This window comes from Canis lupus, chromosome 27, assembly GCF_003254725.2.
Source record: "Canis lupus dingo isolate Sandy chromosome 27, ASM325472v2, whole genome shotgun sequence".
Lineage (NCBI taxonomy): Eukaryota > Metazoa > Chordata > Mammalia > Carnivora > Canidae > Canis > Canis lupus.
The window spans coordinates 10,826,915-10,847,445 of NC_064269.1; the positions used below are offsets into that span (position 1 = coordinate 10,826,915).

At 35.0% G+C, this 20,531-nt stretch overlaps 1 long non-coding RNA gene across 4 annotated transcripts in view; it reads right to left on the reverse strand.

The window, feature by feature from the left end:
* The window catches only part of LOC112678195 (uncharacterized), a 325,792-nt gene that overhangs the window by 43,888 nt on the left and 261,373 nt on the right, over positions 1-20,531 (reverse strand). For 3 of the 4 annotated variants that reach the window (XR_007406469.1, XR_007406467.1, XR_007406468.1), the window contains exon 4: positions 20,301-20,486. This is a non-coding gene — a long non-coding RNA (uncharacterized LOC112678195). Of the gene's footprint in view, positions 1-3,872; positions 6,692-14,672; positions 14,785-20,300; positions 20,487-20,531 lie in introns of those variants that run through there. The other variant, XR_004809937.2, reaches the window with a different exon arrangement.

Below are 20,531 nucleotides of genomic sequence, written 5' to 3' on the forward strand. Positions count from 1 at the left end.
AGATAAAGACAAGAGAAAAAAATCAGAAGTAAGCAAAATTTCATGGAAGAGATAAAACTCACTATTTGCAGATGTAATATATACTACAGAAGGCAGAGATGATCAAATTTAAAACTATTAAAAACAATGAAAGAATTTAGGAAGCTTGTGAAATGGAAAATAAAACAAAATGCAGGTATTAACTGTTCATATATACAATATAAAATTTAAAAAGTAATGGGAGGTATTGGCTATAGCATTCCAGTTTTGCAGGATGAAAATGTTCTATAGATCTATTGCAAAACAATGTGAATATACTTAACACTACATTTATATATATGAGACATATAAAAAATATATTTATATATATATATAAATGGAAGAGTAGTTACTATCCTGTTTTAAAAGCAATGGAATGTTAAAAATATAACCTTAAAAATATTGTATTTCTATATGAAAATAACTTAAAAATGCTATTTTAGGATACAGAAGACTTGGGAAAATGGAAAAACCATGCTTGGATATCATACACCTGTCATTTCTCCCTATATTAGTGCGTATATTTATTTATTTTTTTAAATATTTGTTTGTTTATTTATTTATTTATTTATGAATGATAGATATATATAGAGAGAGAGACAGGAGGAGGTAGAGCAGGCTCCATGCCGAGAGCCCGACGTGGGACTGGATCCCTGGACTCCAGGATGGCGCCCTGGGCCAAAGGCAGGCACTAAACCACCGAGCCACCCAGGGATCCCTACCTAGTGTGTATATTTAAATAATCACTGTAGTTAATGATTTTTTCCCCAATTTTATTGAGCTATTATTAACAAACTGTATATATTAAAAGCATACAATGTGATTTGAAATACACTGTGAAATGATTACCACAATTTAACACATCCATTACTTTACATAGTTACCACTTTTTTGGTGGTGAAAATACCAAAGGTCTACTCTTAGCAAGTTTCAAGTATAAAATATAATATTAACTATAGTTACCATGTTGTACATTAGATCATCAAAACTTATTCATCTTGTAACTGAAAATTTATACTCTTTGACCAACATCTCTCCATTTGCCAGCCTCTGGCAACTATCATTCTACTGTTAGTATGACTGACTTTTTTTTTTTTTTTTTTAGGATCCATACATGAATAAGATTATTCAGTATTTGTCTTTCTCTGACTTATTTCACCTAGCATAATGTTGTCCAGATGGATCCATGTTATTGCAGATGTCAGGATTTCCTTCTTCTTTGTGGCTAAATATTATTCCATTGTATATCCAGATATATACACCACATTTTCTTCATCCATTCATTCATCTATTGACAGACACTTGGGTTGTTTCTATATCTTGGTCTTGTGATAATGTTGTAAAAAACATGGGAGTGCAGATATTTGATTAAGGTAGTAATTCCATTTCCTTTCACTTTATACCTAGAGGTGGGATGGCTGGATCCAATGCTAGTTTTATTTTTAAATTTTTGAGGAATCTTCATACTGTTTTACATAAAGGCTGCATCAGTTTACAATCCCACCAGCACTGGAGAAGAGTTCCCTTTTCTCCATATCCTCATCAGCCTTGTCTCTTTGATATCAATCATCTTAACTAGTATAAGGTGATATCTCATTGTGGTTTTGATTTGCATTTTCTTGATCATTAGTGATGTTGTGCACCTTTTCATATACCTTTGGCCATTTGTACATCTCCTTTGGAAAATGTTTATTCAGGTCCCTTGCTCTCTTGTAGTCAGATTTAGGAGGGGGGCAGCTACTGAGTTATAGGAGTTCTTTACACATTTTGGGTATTAACCCCTTATCAGATACATGGTTTGAAATTTTTTTCTCACATGTCATAGGTTGTCTTTTCATTTTGTTGTTTTCTATTGCTGCACAGAATCTTGTTCACTTGATATAGTCCCATTTATTTTAGTATTTTTTTGTCTGTATTTAAGGTCATGCTCAAAAAAAGTATTGCTATGAACAATGTCAAGGAGCTTTGTTCCTATTTTACTTTAGAAGTTTTATGGTTTCAGATCTTATATTTAAATCTTTAATCCAATTTGAGTTGATTTGTCAGTGGTGAAGAATAGAGGTTCAATTTCATTTTTCTCAACGGTACCTTAAAACAATCAGATACCATGATAAAGTGGGATGCAAGATGGTTGAACATATGAAATCAGTGGGATACAGCATATTAGCAGAATAAAGGATAACAGTCACTTGATCATTTCAATAGATACAGTAAAGGCATTTGACAAAAATCAACACCTTTTTATGAGAAAATCTCTTAACAAATTAGGTGTAAAAGGAATGTACCTCAACATAATAAAGGCTACATGTGGGAAGTCCATAGTTAACATCATACTATTTGGTGAAAAGTTGAAAACTTTCCTCTAAGATCAGGAACAAGATGAGGCTGCACCTTCTAGCCACTTCTATTTAACATAGCACTGAGGGTTCTAATCAGAGCTCTTACATAAGACAAAGATATAAAAGGCGTCCTAATGGGAAAGAATAAAATGGGAAGAATAAAATTGCCTCTGTTTGCAGATGACGTGATCTTATATATAGAAGAGAAAACATTAAAGACTCCAATAAAAGGATGTTAAAACTAATAAATTTAGTAAAGTTGCAAGATATAAAATAATACAAAAATTAGTTGTCTATGCACTAACAATGAACTATCAGAGGAATTGAGAAAACCATTCCATTGACAATAATATCAAGTATAGTGTACCTAGGAATAAATTTAACTGAGGAATTGAAAGACCTGTACACTGAAAACTATAAAATGTTGAAAGAAATTGAAGATGACACAAATAAATGGAAAAATATCCTGTGTGTGTGTGTGTGTGTGTGTGTGTGTGTGTGTGTGTATGGATTGGAAGAATTAATATTTTTAAAATTCTATACAACCCAGAGAAATGTACAGATTCAATGAAACCTCTATCAAGACGTCAATGGAATTTTTCCTAGAAATAGTAAAATCAATCCTAAAATTCACATGGAATCACAGACATAGAATAGCCAAAGCAATCTTGAGAAAGAAGAACAAAATCACACTTCCTGAGTTCAGACTATGTCACAAAGCTAAAGTAACCAAAACAGTATGGTACTGGCATAAAAACAGACACACAGACCAATGGAACAGAATTTAGAGTCCAGAAACAAACCCACACATATATGGAACTAATAGAACTAATCTTTGATAAGGGCACCAAAAGGGAAAAGGATGGTCTCTTCAATTAATGGTACAGGGAATTTACAGGGGAATATTAGCCATAAAAAAGATTGAGATCTTGAGATTTACAACAACATGGATGGGCTTGAAGGATATAATGCTAAGTGAAAGAAGTCAGATAGATAAATACCATATGAATTTCCTTATATGTGGAATCTTAGAAACAAACCAAACAGACTTCAAAATACAGAGAACCAACTAATGGTTGGCAGAGGGAAAGGTGGTGGGGGCATGGGCAAAATGGGTGAAGGGGAATGGGAGGTATTGGCTTCCAGTTATGGGATGAATGAGTCACAGGGATGAAAGGTGCAACATAGTGAATATAGTCAATGGTATTTTAATAGCATTGTATGGTGACAGATGGTAGCTACACTTGTGAGCATAGTATAATGTATAGAATTGCTGAATCACTATGGTATACTTAAAGTTAACATTGTATGTCAACTATACTTCAGTTAAAATCAATAAAATAAATAGTATTGGGAAAACTTGGCATCCACAGACAAAAGAATTCTTGATTTCTTTATTGTTTTGTTTGTTTGGGATGATACAATCTGACTCACTGGAAGGATAAAACAAATAGCCAGGAATAGTTTTTATTTTTATTTTTATTTTTTTTTCAGGAATAGTTTTTAAAAGGGAGCAATGAATGTGAATTAACTCTACCAGATATTAAAATACATTACAAAACACGACTAGAAAGACAATGAAAAAAATTGGAAGTCCAAAAATAAGCTGACATTTATATGAGAATTTAGTATTTCACAATGGACCCAGAAATGGGACAAAATGAAAGGAAAAAGTCCAAATGACATTATAATAAGACTATTAGAAACAAACATCTGAGAATTCCTTTATAACTCTATAATGGAAACAGTCTTCACACCTCTGCATCAAAATCCAGATGTCATAAAAGAAAAGTTTGGCAAATTCAAATACATGAAAATAAAAATGCATGGGGGAGAAAGCATTAGAGGCAAATGATAACCCAAGAAAGAACACTTGCAACCCATATTTCTGAAAAATAAGCTAATTTCCATATTTGAAGAACTCCAAAAATTTATGAGGAAAAATAACCCCTGCCCCTAAAAGACAAAAAATATAGACATCCAAAACAAATGGCTTTAAGACTGATGAAAAGAGACTTAATCTCACTCATGTAAGAGAATGGAAATTAAAATGGTAATGAAACATATATTGCTAATTTTTTATCTAGACCAAAATCCAAAAGTTGATGACCTCATACTCCGATAATAACATTGTAGGGAAATAGACCTTCTGCTATATTTCTGAAAAAGTATAAAATTAGCTCAACTCCCATGAAGGACAATTTAACAATATTAATAACCATTAAAAATCCATATATCCTTTAGGTATAAATAAATTAGCTCAATTCCCATGAAGGACAATTTGACAATATTAATAGACATTAAAAAATCCATATATCCTTTAGCTCCAAAGTTCTATTTGAATATTTGGGCTATTAATAATGTACTTAAACAACTGTAAAATAATGCAATAACTGAATTATTCTCCCCAATAACTGTTAAGACTATAATCCATCTTTATGTCCCTATGGAGGTGACTAGTGCGATGGTGTACCCATTGAATAGGTGAAAGGGAGCTATAAAAAATGAGCGAATTCTTAGTTTGATATGAAAATATATAATTTACATCTTTAAAAACAAATTAGAAATTTTGTAGAAAGTATGCTATTTTTTGGAGAAAATAGTAAGTTTATTGTGTAATGAAACTATATGGACATAGAAGAAACTGACAGTAGTTTGATGGAGTGGCAGTGGGATGTATAGTTGGGTATGAACTAAACAGAACCATTAGCCTTGGATAAAGAGATTGAGAATGGGGCGAGGGGCATCTGAATGACTCAGTCAGTTGAGTGTCTGCCTTCAGCTCATGTCCTGATCCTGGGGTGCTGGGATGGAGCCCTGTATCGGGTTCCCTGCTCAGTGGGGAGTCTGTTTCTCCCTTTCTCTCTGCTTCTCCCCCTGCTTGTGCTTGCTCGCTCTCAAATAAATAAAATCTTTAAAAAAAAATTAAGTATTTTGTTTAATAAGTGAGAAACTATTACTATAGACTTTTTAGTATGTTTTTATTTTTGAACCATGAGAATTAAATGTTTAAAAATTTAGGTGAAAAATTAACATTATAAAATCTTTAACATGAAAGAATGTGACAAGGGAAAAAATGTTAACTCAGTGATGCAAAATAATAATAGCAGGACCCCTTGGAAAACCAAAGTGGTATCATCAAGGAGCCTGCTGGGACTCTGTTAGCGTTGGAATCATCATGGTTTTCCCCATTTTGCTTTAGTGGCTGTTGGGGCCCAGAATGGAGATGCTGTTTGTGAACAGAACTGGACTAAGTGGAGAAAGAAGTGTCGTGGGATTAGAATATCTGCAAGAAAAGAGTAAGTAAGAGGGTCTCTGCTCCCAGGAAGAGCAGAGAGCTGTTTTATGTGCTTATTTTATTTTACTGAGCTATGGGATACCTCCTGGTAACTTCAAAATTAGTTGGTTTAGGCTAGGGCTGGACAAAACTGATTTTCAACAATTAAGATGACCCCTGTTTTTACTCTCATGCTCACTGGCCTAGTTAAATCTGGATTAGCAGGTAGAGACATGATCTGTGGCAGTGCAGAGAGAATAGATTAACCTCAAACCATCACAAATCTGAGGATCAGAAGTCCAAGGATCAGAGTCTGAAGCTGCTCAGAGAGATTTAATTTTCTTTACAAGACGAAGATCTGTTTACCAAGAAGTCACAGATGGTTCAGTTGGGACAATCTGCCTATTTCTATTTGACTAAACAGGAGCAGAAAGGAGGAAGGAGGTGTCTTTGTTTTCCTCCTTTTTTCCTTCAAATGCTCATTTGCTCCCTTCTGTGAAACTTGTATCCAGATCCTGGTGGTCTGTCTCCCTATGAAAGTCTCATCTCTTATTAATAACTTTTCCAACTACTTGATTTGGGTCTAGTCTTATTGAGGATGTGTGTGGGTCACTCATCAAGTTTTCTAGACATATTCTTCCAAAAGGATACCAGTGTTATCATCGCCAACCTCATAAGTGAAGAATAATAGTTTATATGTACACGTGCATCTTCAGTGCATATTATTGGCTCTTGATAAAAGGCAAATAATAATGATGAACCTTGAAGTACGCTTTTCCAAGATACCAGCCAGCAAACTGCATGAGCCATTTTGAAAACAGATTCAAAGGAAGATGTCCTGAACTTTCATTTCCCGTCTGCTGGGTTTCTTTGAAGTGGGAGTTAACCCTGACATGAAACAGCTCCAGAAACTGAGCCATGCCCAGTTGTTTTTGGCCTGATAATTCAACCCCCAGTGATGACTCCCACACACAACTGGGTGTCTTTGATGACTCTGTCTTCTTTTAGACATAGGCCTCTTACACATTTGTGTTTCCTATAGTCTGCATTACAGCCTCTGTGGAAGAAGAAAATAATAACTTCACTTAACAAATAAAATAAAATGAATTATCTGCTCCCTCTCTAACATGAGCCCTTTTAAAATAGAACCTTCCCTCCTTTGTTCTTGTTTGTACTAGAGCTCTTTCAACTCAGAGTCTGCTATTTGACTGAAATAGAGAACTCCCCTTGGATGGCAAAAAGCTGAAGGAAGATGTTGGTACGAATAATCTAGGAAGAGTGATTTGAAGCTGTTTTTCATTTTTTTAAGGACAAAATAAGAAAAAAAATGGTTTTGTTTGTAAACACCGTGGTATTTGGTAAAAAGTCTTTAAAACTGAAGCCTATTTTACTGTAGCTTTGTGGAGGACTGAGGTACTAGGGTGGGGATAGAGTGTTAATTTGAGAAGAATCTCAAAACTGAACCCCCTTTTATTGCTCCACACACAAGACTCTAAAAATTCTAATTACCTTCTGCTTGGAAAAAACAATCTTCAAAAAGCAAAATATGATCCTTAGAAAAGATCCACATTCTGTTAATCGTTTTAAATCAGGGTCAAAGTGATTTCCTTTAGGAGAACTACATTACTCCTTTTGAAATACATTTTTATTTCCTTCTCCTTTATTAAATACTGTATTTTCAATACAAAAGGAAGTCAATGAACAGGAATCTCTAATATTATATTTCTGCCATACACACCAGGCATTCTATCTTCCTATTTCAGCCTAAAATGTATAAGATAGATATTATTTTAAAAACATGCTTATTTTTCCCTTTTTTACAACCATGTTGAATTTATGGAGCTTTTATTTTATGTATATGCTTTATTTGGCAATATGCCCCCAAATATTTCATTTTTATAAGTGAAGAAATTCAGTTTCTCAAGATAGAGGTTCTATATAGTCAAATAAAAAGTCTAGAGGTCCTATAAAATCTTCACAGATGCTCTAGTTCTGTACATTCTGTGTTTGGCCACTCAGCCAGAATAAATATTTAAAAGATTTTTCTTGCAAATGGAACACTGGATTTTAATGTGGCAGATTTTTACGTAACTCTCTATATTGACATATTGTTAACTATATATTAGTAAATATATATCAGATGCACACTTATTCTCTAATCATCTGATGTATTTTGTTTGTTTCCCTCCAAAGATGATAGGCCCCTGGGGTCAAAAGGCCATGTCTTATGCCTCTGTCTCTTAGAGAACCTGATTCAGTGCTGAATAGTAGACATTGAGTAAATATAGGATTACAATCCCTCTACTCAACTCCTAATTCTGCTCCTCACTACTGTTCAGGTTCCTTGACTATAAAATGGGAATGCATTTCCATTGCATACGGTTGATGAGACAATATATGTAAAAGGACCTCATGAACTGTAAAGCTCTACACAAATATTTGTCTGACCCAAAAAGGGTGAGTAGCACTCAGCTAGATGAAAGCTTTCGAGAAGAGAAGGAGACTCTGGGCAACACATAAAAGAGTGTCCAACCTTAGCTCTCAAGGCCCTAGTGTTTCCTGGCCAGTTCTTTCAGGGTAAATCACTGATGTTCATGCTGCTCCTCTGGCCTCTGCTTGGAATAACATCCCTTTGTCTCCAGAGACCAAAGCTATCAGCAGGTTTTTGCCAAATAAATAGATCAGTCTCCTTATCCCAGAAAGCTGTCAGGGTCCATGCTTTGCAACCATCTGTGTGTCCTTCTTATCCTTTCTTCTTCCTCCGGCATGAGCAAGGCTGATGCTCATGTGATTATTGTTCGTTGCCATTTCTTTCTTTCCGTGTTCATAGTTACCATCTTGTTCCAAGCTCTCATTACTTCATATTGAGGATGGGAGACATACCAGAGGACTGGAAATAGGCAAGTGTCCTCCCCAAAAAAGATGCAGAAAGATTCATAAATAATAGTTTGGTGATTTCAATGTCAACCCCACCCCCCAAATTATGAATTTATTATTAAAAAATTAGTAAGCATCAGTAGAATATGATACTATTTATCTCCTAGCATTATTAGGCAGCAATATGTGAAATGCTATGGAAACTTTGTGTGTGAACTCAACACACACAAAAACTCATTCTTTCAAGTCCTTGCATGCATTGGAGTTAGAAGTCAGTACTTATATTAATCATATACAATAGGCTCATAGACTAATGATAGAGATAGCTGCATTTGTGTAATATGGTACAGATTAATATAGTATGATCCAGAGTGTCAAGAATGGGTATGTGATATTGCAGGCAACCAGGAGAGGAGCAGCTCACTCTATTGGGACCAAGAGATCAGAGAACATTTTCCAGTAATGGGGATGCCTAAAGTTTGTCAGGAGATTGTTGATGGAGATAGATGTAGTCCAGCTGGAAGGGAGACCATGACCAAAAGCAAGGGGACAGGTGACAATCTGATGTTTGCAAATGAACTGCAAACAATTTAGTGTTTCTAAAGTCCACAGTTCCTAACAGGGCATGTCACATCTTGGGAGCAGGAAAGGCCTTACTACTTTCATAATATTCTGAAATCAAAATGAAATACATAGGATACAAGTGAGTAAAATAGAAGGAATTAGGAACCAGTAGAACACTTCTGTCCAAAGATGCTGATTAGTGGCAAGGATGAGGAGTTATATGGGGATAAACTACAGGACAGTTTTCCGCTGTCCTGTAGCGAAAATTATTAATTCTTATATTGAACCAATAATTATTTACTGAGTACCTAACCTGCTAACATGCACTAGACACTGAGATTAAAATGGCATTGAACCCTTGAGGGCAAGGATTCTGGAGTCTACCAAGATGCCAGTTCAATATAGTCTGAGCAGTGACTTAAATTGAAGTAATGAACGCAGGTAAAGTAAAACTGGAAGAAGTAATTCATATGACTTAGCAGAACCAGTGTCCTCAAATGTTCTGATGGGCTTCATTGACAGGCTGACTCTAGAATCAGCCTGTTGATAGTAATGTGTTGATTATTTCTGACTTATAGGGGATGATATCAATGTAGAGGGTGCTCTTTCCACCAAAACATTAGGGCCTAGGACTTCTGTATTCTCACAGAGAGACAAACACAGGGACATCATTCATACGGCACTTAGAAAGGAACTGAAGAATACTGAGGAGAAGAAAACCATTCTAAGGTAACATTTTTATTATCAATGTATATCCAGTATGATATCGTACATAAAAATGGTGACCATTTATCTAAACTAGAAAATATAACCTGCAATATTAATGTGCTTTACTCTGATTGATATGATATGGGTAAGGCACTAGAACCTAATATTTAACACAGCTCTTGGGTTATTTCTATGCAGGAGGTCTGAATTACTCATTGGGAGAAATATGGCTTAGGAATTATACCCTGAAGGTAAATTCGTTTTAAAATGAGCCAACAGCCTGAGTTTTTAGTTATCTGTTTATTAAGTTTGATATTATCAAGGCCTAAGTTATATACAATAAAATGCAGATCTTAGGTGGTATACTGGTCAGTCAGTTTTGGTAATTATAGAGCTCCATGTAACTGCCAGTATATAAAAATACAGATTATTATCTTTCACCCCAGAAAATTCCTGTGTGACCCTTTCAGTCAGTTACCACCACCATCACCACTTTCTGATTTTTATCGGTATGAGTTTTCCTTATTCTTGGGCTTAACATAAGTATAATCACACATCTGCATTCCTTTTTTTGTCTGGCTTCTGAATGTTTTTTGAGATTTATCCATTTTGCTGGGGGCAGTTGTAGCATTAAACATTTAATTTATAATGACTGAGTTGTGTATCACAATTACTTGTCTATTCTCCTGTTGATCAGTATTTAAGCTGTTTCAAATTTTAGGTTATTGAGAATAGGGTTTCTATGAATATTGATTCCCGATGGACCAATATCTAGATGTGGAATTCCTAGGTCATAGTATTTAACTTTACAAGAAACTGTTAAACAGGATTTCAAGGTGGTTGTACCATTGCATGTTCTACTAGCAACATGAGTTTCCTAATGCTCCAAATTCTCAAAAATATTTGTTATGGTCAGTTGTCTGGCAGCTCAAGCAGCTTTTATTTAAAAAAACACATAGTCTCAGGGGCTTTAATAGATATTTAATTCTTATTTAAATCATCTAAATAGATTGAATATGTTTATATTTCTTATTCATTTTACTATCTCCACTCAAAAGTTACATCCTCATTTTTTCTTTCAATCTCACAGAAGAAATGTTGACATGTATAGTTGACAAAGACTAAAGAGTTATTTACCCCACGAGCTTTAGAGGATTTTAATGCAATTACTTCCTTCCTGACTTAATAGAATCATTATCTAGTATTTTTATTTTTAGTGGTATGATTAATTCAATGCTACTATTATTGCTTTATACATTCATTTCTATTTGTTTAGATTCATCCCCCTGTTTAACATTTTCTTTGTTCTCAGAAGTTTCTTCTGAGACAGAAAAAATCATGTAGGTCTCTATTTTGATCACTAACACTTTTTTCCATATTCTTTAAAGTGTTTTACTCACTATTAAAATATACAGTTGCTAAGCTTTGAATTCTGGGTTTTCAATTTAAACATATCACTCCAGTGTTTCCTGGCTTCCATCTTTGCTATTGGGAAATAAGCTGCCAATCTAATTGGGATTGTTATTATTTTTTTTTTTAGGAAAACTCTTTTCTGGGGACATCTGGATGGCTCAGTCGTTGTTAAATATCTGCCTTGGGCTCAGGTCATGATCCCAGGATCCTGGGATTGAGCCCCACATAAGGCTTTATACTCAGCAGGGAGTCTGCTTCTTCCTTTCCCTGTGTGCGTTCTCTATCTCAAACAAGTAAATACATTTTTTTTTTAAAGAAAACTCTTTCCTGTCTTCTTTAGTGATATTATTTTTGATGTATTGTACTTTCACTATGATATTTCCAGATGTGAATTTTTATTTATACCTCCTGTTTGAAATTCTTAGGACTCCTTGAATCTAAGGATTCATACCCTTTATCAATTTTGAATAAAATTTCCAGTGTTTTCCTTTTACATATTTCCTCCTTCATCTCTCTTTCTCTCTCTCTTCCATGTTCATAAATCTTTCTTTCATATTTCCCTTATTTAAATACTCTGCTATATTCTGAGAAATTTTGCGTGATGGTGTGGTTCACTAGTTTCTGGACTTTTTAAATGGTTCTTTTATAAATTTTCCTGCTTATTTTGTAAGCTTCCCTTATTATATTTCTATCTTTTGTTAATGTATAAAGCATAATTGTTTTTCATATTGTAAATGATAATCTCAACGCTGGAAGAGGTGCTTTAGAAGTTGTTTTTTGCAAGAATTTTTTGAAACATGAATAAGACTTCCTCCATAGATGAACTACATTTCTTTTTACTATGTGCTGAAGAGCATTACAAACCTTGATCTACTTTATAGTTTTTTGATCTGTGTTTTTAAAATCATGCAAATTATATTGATTTAGCCATTACACTCATATAAAGCTAGCCAGTGGTCCTGTAATTGATCAGAAGACTTTTCTTAATTGCTACCTAGAGTGAAGGGCAAGAAAGGCAATTTTCCTTGCAGTTTTGTGTTTTAGCTCACCACTTCATTGAAGATATAGTATCTGTTGGCCCAACTACATGCAGGACGGTTCCCAGTATGGGTCCAGGCACTGCTAAGTCCAAAGCTTTGTTTCCAGAATGCTTTGCTCTAGAAGATCAGTATATCCAGAAGTTTTAGAGCCTTATCTCTCGGCAGTTTTGGTCTTGTTTTGATCCTGGCACTGGCACGTTTTATTATTATCTCACAGGGTTGTTTATTCACTTGAAAGTCAAATTTTATCAAACGCTTTTATATGTTTACAGCAGGAGGCTTTCAGTGTCTCTGGTTTGCCATATTGCCAGTAATAGAAGTCTAAACTGAAGAATATTTTCCGTATTTCAGATATCATATACTGGTCAGTTTAAGTATTTTGTTTAACTCTGCTGCAAGATTACCATTTTGCTTTGTTTATAATCATTTTAACGTATTCAAAGTTTTATTAATTACTCAAGCTTTTGGATCATGATTGAAACAATTTCCTATGACACGTTTATAAAAAAGTTTTTATATGTATTTTCCTAAAAATGTTTAAAGTTTTCTTTCTTCATTTCAATCTTCATTCCAATTGAAACTGACTTCTGTGTATGAAATGAAGTAAGGATATTATCTTTCCATATAAATAACCAATTACCAAGTACCTGTCATTGAATAGTTCGTCATTTGGCCATATAAGTTTTCATATGTATGTAAATTTTTATTAGAGACAGGCTTTCAATTAATGACTAAATGTATTTTAATGGTTATCTTTCCAGGTTCTTTCTTTCTTCTCACATTAATTTTGTGCTTTTTAATTTTATTGGAAAATTGACTCTTTGAAGAAGAGTCGATTCATATTCTCTCTTTGAAGAATATGTTAGCATAAAGTCTATAGCAGTTTCTTATGACTTTTTAAAAAATTTGCATTGTTTTTCATAATTACAAGGGTTTATCTTCTCTCTGAATTCTGATATGTCTTTTTTTCGATTTAGTCTAACACTGCTCTGGGTTTGGGCAGTACCTTCAAGTTTAAACTGAGTGGGCCATTTTGACCTGAACTTCTTACTTTTTAAAACAATTGTACGCCTTTATTGTTGCTAGGGAAATGTTTTCTTGATCCCATATTTTAATTTCTTTGATTATTACCGAAGATGACTATTTTGTTTCTTTTATGTACACTTCCTTGAACCATCTCATGTTCTTTATCCCCTCTCCTCATTATATTTTTTATTAGCGTCTTGGTATTTTTCTCATGAATGAATACATACTGTTTACATATTAAATATATTAACCCTTTATTGGTCATAGTGATTATTTTCCCCAGATATTTGCTTAATTATGTCTTTAATTGTACTCTGTACTTTCTAATCTGTATTTTATTCTTTGTTTGCATCACATTACCCATATCCACATATATGTGTAGTGTATATTTATATATGTGTGTGTATGTATACATATGTGCATGTGTATACTCTGTTACTGACTGAAAAATGTCTGGAAATGGATGAACTCCTTCAGGTAATAGACTGTTTTGAAAGGATTTTAGAATTCTTTAAATTAAACCAGATAAGATTTTCATTTAAAATTTCTCTGAGAACTTATTAAGATGCTATTATAACATTAAGGGTTTGTTTTATTTTTTAAAAATATTTTATTTATTTGTTCATGAGAGATATAGAGAGAGGAGGGCAGAGAGAGAAGCAGGCTCCATGCAGGGAGCCTGATGCAGGACTTGATCCCGGGCCCCCAGGATCACACCCCGGGCTGAAGGCAGTGCTAAGCTGAGCCACCCGGGCTGCACACATTAAGGGTTTATGTTACTATCTTACATGATACACACACACACACAAACACACACACACACATACATATTCATTTGGTATACCAGTTGATTTTGCTGAAGTTGCTATACAATAATGAGTGACAAAAGTGCTTACTTCCTAATTATTTTCTTTTGAAAAAAATTACAAATGTACAATAAGCTGACTTTGTTTGCAAAGAAAAATGTCAGAAGTGACATTTCCACATTTCAGTATACTAATGATCTTGGCCAAAAGAAATGTAAAATCAGCCAAGGCTACTGTCATTTTTAGGGGCTCACAATTGGAGGAATAAACAATATGTTAAGATTATTCACTGTTAACATATAATTATGATCCCTAAATATCAGCCTAACCATGTTGATTGAATCCTGCTAGAATGGGCAAAAGTGTCATTTAGTTAGCAATACAAAATTATCAACAAGCTAATAAAAATGGCATTCTAGAATGTCAGATTAGGAGAGTGGAAGGGGATGGGAAAGGTCTGTATATAAAGCTAAAGTGGGTTTGGTATGCAAACTGTAGCACTGACCCAGTCAAGGGATCAGTTTAAGTAAAATTAGTCATTGTACAGTACAGACTAATCAACGTATTTCATGTTTTCACTTCCATCTCATCATGAACCATTTACCTTGACCCCTAAAAGCATTCTCTCAGCAAGGCTGCCTCATAGAAGAAGCTGTTTAGGGTAGATGACACTTGATACTTCAGAGAATTCAAGGAAGATGTTTTGTTCTTTTGATCTGCAATTTAATTGAAACACAGTAGTACTTAACCTTGAAATATTATGCCTTGCATTTGTCCATGTCACCATCTGTAACCAATCATATCAATGTAGTTAATTCAGCAGTTCCCAAAATATTTTTGCTGAGTTAAAACCCTGTGATTTTTCCATATGAAAGTTTGAAATTATATATTATGTATATACATACATACATATGTGTGTGTGTATATATATAATTTATATCTCAATTTATCTGTAACAGTTCTTTTTTTTTTAATTTTTTTTTATTTATTTATGATAGTCACAGAGAGAGAGAGAGAGAGGCAGAGACATAGGCAGAGGGAGAAGCAGGCTCCATGTACCGGGAGCCCGATGTGGGATTTGATCCTGGGTCTCCAGGATCACGCCCTGGGCCAAAGGCAGGCGCCAAACCGCTGCGCCACCCAGGGATCCCCTGTAACAGTTCTTAACTTATTATTGGTTTGCACTTTTCCACCCTGAAGTATCAGATTAGAAAGTTGACATAGAAGTAAAAATTATAGATAGCAACTGAAAGAAAATTGCAAGTGCTTTATCTTAGAATGCCCAGCATAGGCAGTGATAATTCAAACAAGACTCCCCTCCTTTTTTTTTTTTTTTAAAGATTATCGGGCAGCCTGGATGGTTCAGTGCCCGCCTTTGGCCCAGGGTGTCATCCTGGAGACCCGGGATCGAGTCCTACGTCGGGTTCCCTGCATGGAGCCTGCTTCTCCCTCTGCCTGTGTCTCTCATGAGTGAATAAATAAAATGTTAAAAAAGAAAAAAAAGAGAATATCAACTGCTTGTCTCCAGTGGAAACTGCCCTCCACATCATCTGTACTACTTTGGAGTAATTTATTCATTCATTCATCTACTGTGTTACTGGCACTACACAGAATGCTAGAGATAATATGATAAATTTAAAGAGACACTGTTTCCGCTCTCATGAAGTTTACAGGCTTGTGGGAACACAGTCATAAATCAAATAATCAGGGTAATGAGTATGTAATTACAAACTGAGAAAAATGCTCTGAAGGAAAGGAACAAGATTCTAGAACATAAAAGAAGGACATCTAGACTGGTGAGGAAAGGTGGATTTCTCTGGTAAAGCAAACCTTGAGGTAGAGTTAACTGGGAAAAGGAAAGGGGAGCATTCCAGACAGGGAAACAGCCAGTGTATAAGGGCCATGTAACTAGAGGAAGCCCAAAGCCATTCCTCTACTTTCTCCCCTCCAAATCCCCAGGGCTGGTGGATTACGGCCAAAGAAGAGTGCCTTGCCAATGCTGTTGCTGCTGCTACTTAGGGTTTAAGGCTGAATCCATGACAAGGAGATTTCTGGTTGGGCTGAGACAAGTTGAATTGCCCTATGCCTAGGACTAACCACCTGTGCTCTTCTCCCAAAACATACCAGGAGAGACATGAGCTTTGGCCCTTGTCTAATAAGAATAACTCTTACATAAACAATAATTGAACATTAGGTGATGCCTGAAACAAAATTATTGAAACCAACAGAACAAAATTTTAAATATAATAAATATGTACAAAAAAGGACATTAGAAATCTAAAAGAGCTCTTGCATAGTATATGTTCTTTATAGACTTCTCCACCTTTATAAGGCTACCTTCCTATTTCTAAGCCTTCCCCCACTATTTGTAACAACCCTGTATACCTTAAGAACTTAGACACTAATCTCCTTATGTCTTCTATCTTGTTTATATTAATCACTATAAGAATCCTAGGACTCCCAGTTTATTCCACATATCCCATAGCTTATATGTCACTTCTCTGACCTGTTTCCCACCCTTTCCTAAAGTCTTGAAACCCTTCCATTGGGCCCTGCAGATATAACAATCAGTCGTCAGCAAATCACTCCTATCCTTGACCTATAATTTCCTTCTAAGTGTATTGGATTAAAATTAAAACGGTCTACATTTAAATACACTATTTCATTTAAATATATCAGGAAATTAAAAAGAGGCAGTACAAAGATAGAGATGATAATATAAACAAATGCTGGCTCACTGAAAAGTTTAAGATCGACCTTTGGTAAAACTGATAAGGAAAATAATAAAATACAGAATGAAAAGGCAGAAACAACCATAGACATAATACAAATAAAAAATGGTGAGAGTATTATGAATAACTAGCTGCTACTACGGATAAATTTCAAAGCTTAAATGAAATGGGTCAACTTGTAGAAAATTGTCAAAATGTGAAAAGTGTCATAAGAGGTTCTCCAGTAACTAATTAACACTAACAAGGGTGTGTGTGGAGCATATTTCTCTAGAAAGTTTATTTGCTGGTCAGAAGAATTAGCAGAAGTTGGGGCACTTGGGTGGCTCAGTTGGTTGTGTCCAACTTTTGATTTCAGTTCAGGTCATGATCTCAAGCCCTACACTGGTAGAGCCTGCTTAATATTCTCTCCCTCTCCCTCTACTCTCCCCTCCTCCTTTTAAAAAAATTAGTAAACATTGCTGTGAACAAGAATTGGTCTTTATAATTTAAGTAAAGCCTATGTGAGCTTATAGCAAGAGAAGGAGAAAGAAAAAGAGGAAAGAGCAAAGTCCAAAGACACTGAAATAGCAACCAAAAATCTCTACTTCCAAAAAGCTTCAGTTCCAGATAGTTTTGTAGGTAAGTTCTACCAAACTTGTAAGGAAGATTTAGTTCTATTTTGTGAGAAGTTCTTTCAGAAAAAAGTAAGAGTGAAAGCCTATCTAGCTCATTTTATCAGACTAGCATAATCTTATACAATGGGATAAAAACAATAAAAGTAACAGAAGATAAAGGTTAATTTCACTTATGAACATAGATGACCTAGGAATAAACTTAACCAAAGAGGTGAAAGACCTGTACTTTGACTATAAAATGCTGACAGGAAAAACTGAAGACAACACCAACAAATGGCAAGATATTCCATGCTTATGGATTAGAAGAATTGATATTATCAGAATGTCTATATTACTCAAAGCAATATACAGATTCAATACAATCCCTATCAAAATACCAGTAGCATTTTTCACAGAACTAGAACAAATTATACTAAAATTTATATGGAACCAGAGAAGATTTCCAAATAGCCAAAGCAGTCCTGAGAATGAAAAACAAAGCTGGAGGTATCACAATTCCAGATTTCAAGATATATTACAAAACTGTAGTAATCAAAAACTGTAGTATCAAAATACTTGCACAAAAATAGACACATAGATCAAGAGAATGGGATAGAGACCCCAGAAATAAGCTCACATTTATATGGTTATTTAATCTATGACAAAGGAGGCAAGACTATATAATGGGAAAAGATAGACTTCAACAAATGGTCCTGGGAAAACTGGGCAGCTACACGTAGAAGAATGAAACTGGACTATTTCCTAACACAATACACAAAAATAAACTCAAATGGATTAAAGACCTAAACATGAGACCTGAAACCATAAAAATCCTAGAAGAGAACATAGGCAGTAATTTCTCTGACATTAGACATAGCAACATTTTTCTAAATATGTCTCTTAAGGCAAAGGAAACAAAAGCAAAATCAAGCTGGTGGGGTTTACATCAAAATAAAAATACAACCTTCTGAATGGAAGAAGATATTTGCAAATGATATATCTGATGATGGATTAATATCCAAAATATAGAAAGAACTTCTATAACTCAACACCAAAGAAATCATTAAAAAAATGGGCAAAGGGGATCCCTGGGTGGCACAGCGGTTTGGCGCCTGCCTTTGGCCCAGGGCACGATCCTGGAGACCCGGGATCGAATCCCACGTCGGGCTCCCGGTGCATGGAGCCTGCTTCTCCCTCTGCCTGTGTCTCTGCGCCTCTCTCTCTCTCTCTCTCTCTCTCTCTCTCTGTGACTATCATAAATAAATAAAAATTAAAAAAATTTAAAAAAAATGGGCAAAGGACCTAAATTAGACACTTTCCCAAAGAGGACATACAGTTGGCCAACAGACACTTGAAAATATTCTCATCAGTCATCATCCGGGAAATGCAAATTGAAACCACAATGGGATATCACCTCACAACCGTCAGAATGGCTAGAATAAAAAACACAAGAAACCAGAAGTGCTAGTGAAGATGTGGAGAAAAAGGAACCTCCCTTGCACTGTTGGTGTGAAGGTAAATGGGTGCAGCCACTGTGGAAAATAGTACGGTGGTTCCTCAAAAACTTAAAAATAGAAATACTTATGATCCAATGACTCTACTATTGGGTACTTCCCCAGGGAAAAGGAAAACATTAATTCAAAAAGATATATGCACCCCCATGTTTATTGCAGTATTATTTTATGCAGAAGCAACCTAAGTGTCCATCAATAGACAAATGGATAAAGAAAATGTGGCATAGACACAGAACCCCCCCCCCCAACACACACACACAGAGTAGAATATTACACAGCCATAAAAATTGAAACCATGCCATTTGAGACAATATGGATGGACCTATAGAGTATTATGCTAAGTGAAATAAAGGAAATAAAAAAAAAAAAGAACCAAAATGAGAACCAGAGAACAGATGGTTACCAGAGAGAAAGGGCTTGGGGATCTGGGCAAAATGGGAGATAGGGAGAGGGAGATACAGGTTTCTAGTTATGGAATAAGTCATGGGAATAGAAAGAGCATAAGGAATACAGTCAATGATATTCTAACAGCAATGTAATGAGACAGATGGTATCTATGTATAACATATCGACTTGTCAAATCATTAAGTTGTACACCTGAAGCTGATGTAACATTGTGTATCAATTATACTTAATTTAAAAATACATGAAACAATCCTTAAAATGTTAACTGGATCTTTCAGGGTATTTAAAAATTAATACATTTCAAACAGGAATTGAAGATCATCAGAATTACTACCAATGTAACTCACTATATTAACAACCATGTAAGAAAAATCATGTCAATGGATAGAAAATATTTCTAAAATTCAAGAACTATGATTAAAACTCAGAAAACTAAGAATGGAGGGCTTCTGTAGTTAAGGGCTTAGTTAAGGACTTCCTTAACTTGATAAGATTACATACAAAAAACCTACAGTAAATGTTATATTTAATAGGAAAACATATCTCTTCCCTCTAAGATGTGGAATGACATGGTTGCCTACTATCACTGCTGTTGTTCAACAGAGTGGATCCTGGATAACAGGATAGGAAAAGAGAGAAAGAATAGGTAAAAGCAGGACAGGGCAGATGTTAAACTTTCATTACATACAAACTATAAAATTACCTGCCTTTGGAAACCTACAAGTTTCAACAACTAACAGTGGTAAGAGAATTCAAGGGTATAAAAAAAGAACTCACAAAAAATCAGGAGAATTTATCTACCTCAGTAGGGATTATATATCAGAATTATATATCCATACCCTCTATTGTATAACTAGGCACTGTGATCCTCCAGTCCCATTATGGCAGAGGATACTTCATTCCAAAATTATGTTGGCATTGGCTATGGGACTTGTTTTGGTCAATGGTCTGTTAGTGGACTGAATGAGAACAAAAGCTTTCCACCTACTTGAATGGTTCAGTTTGGTTCTCTTGCACTCCTGCCAGTCACCAAGAGAAGAATATTCCTTAGGTATCTCCCGTTTCAAGGAGAATGGAGAGCCATATAGAGTGGACCTGCAGCCAACCTGTAGCCCAGAGCCAAGATCAGCTGTTCTTCGTCCAGTCCTGAGAGCCCTAGTCAACCTAAGGACACCTGAGAGAGAAATAGACATATTTAGTTTTGTAAACCATGGAGTTT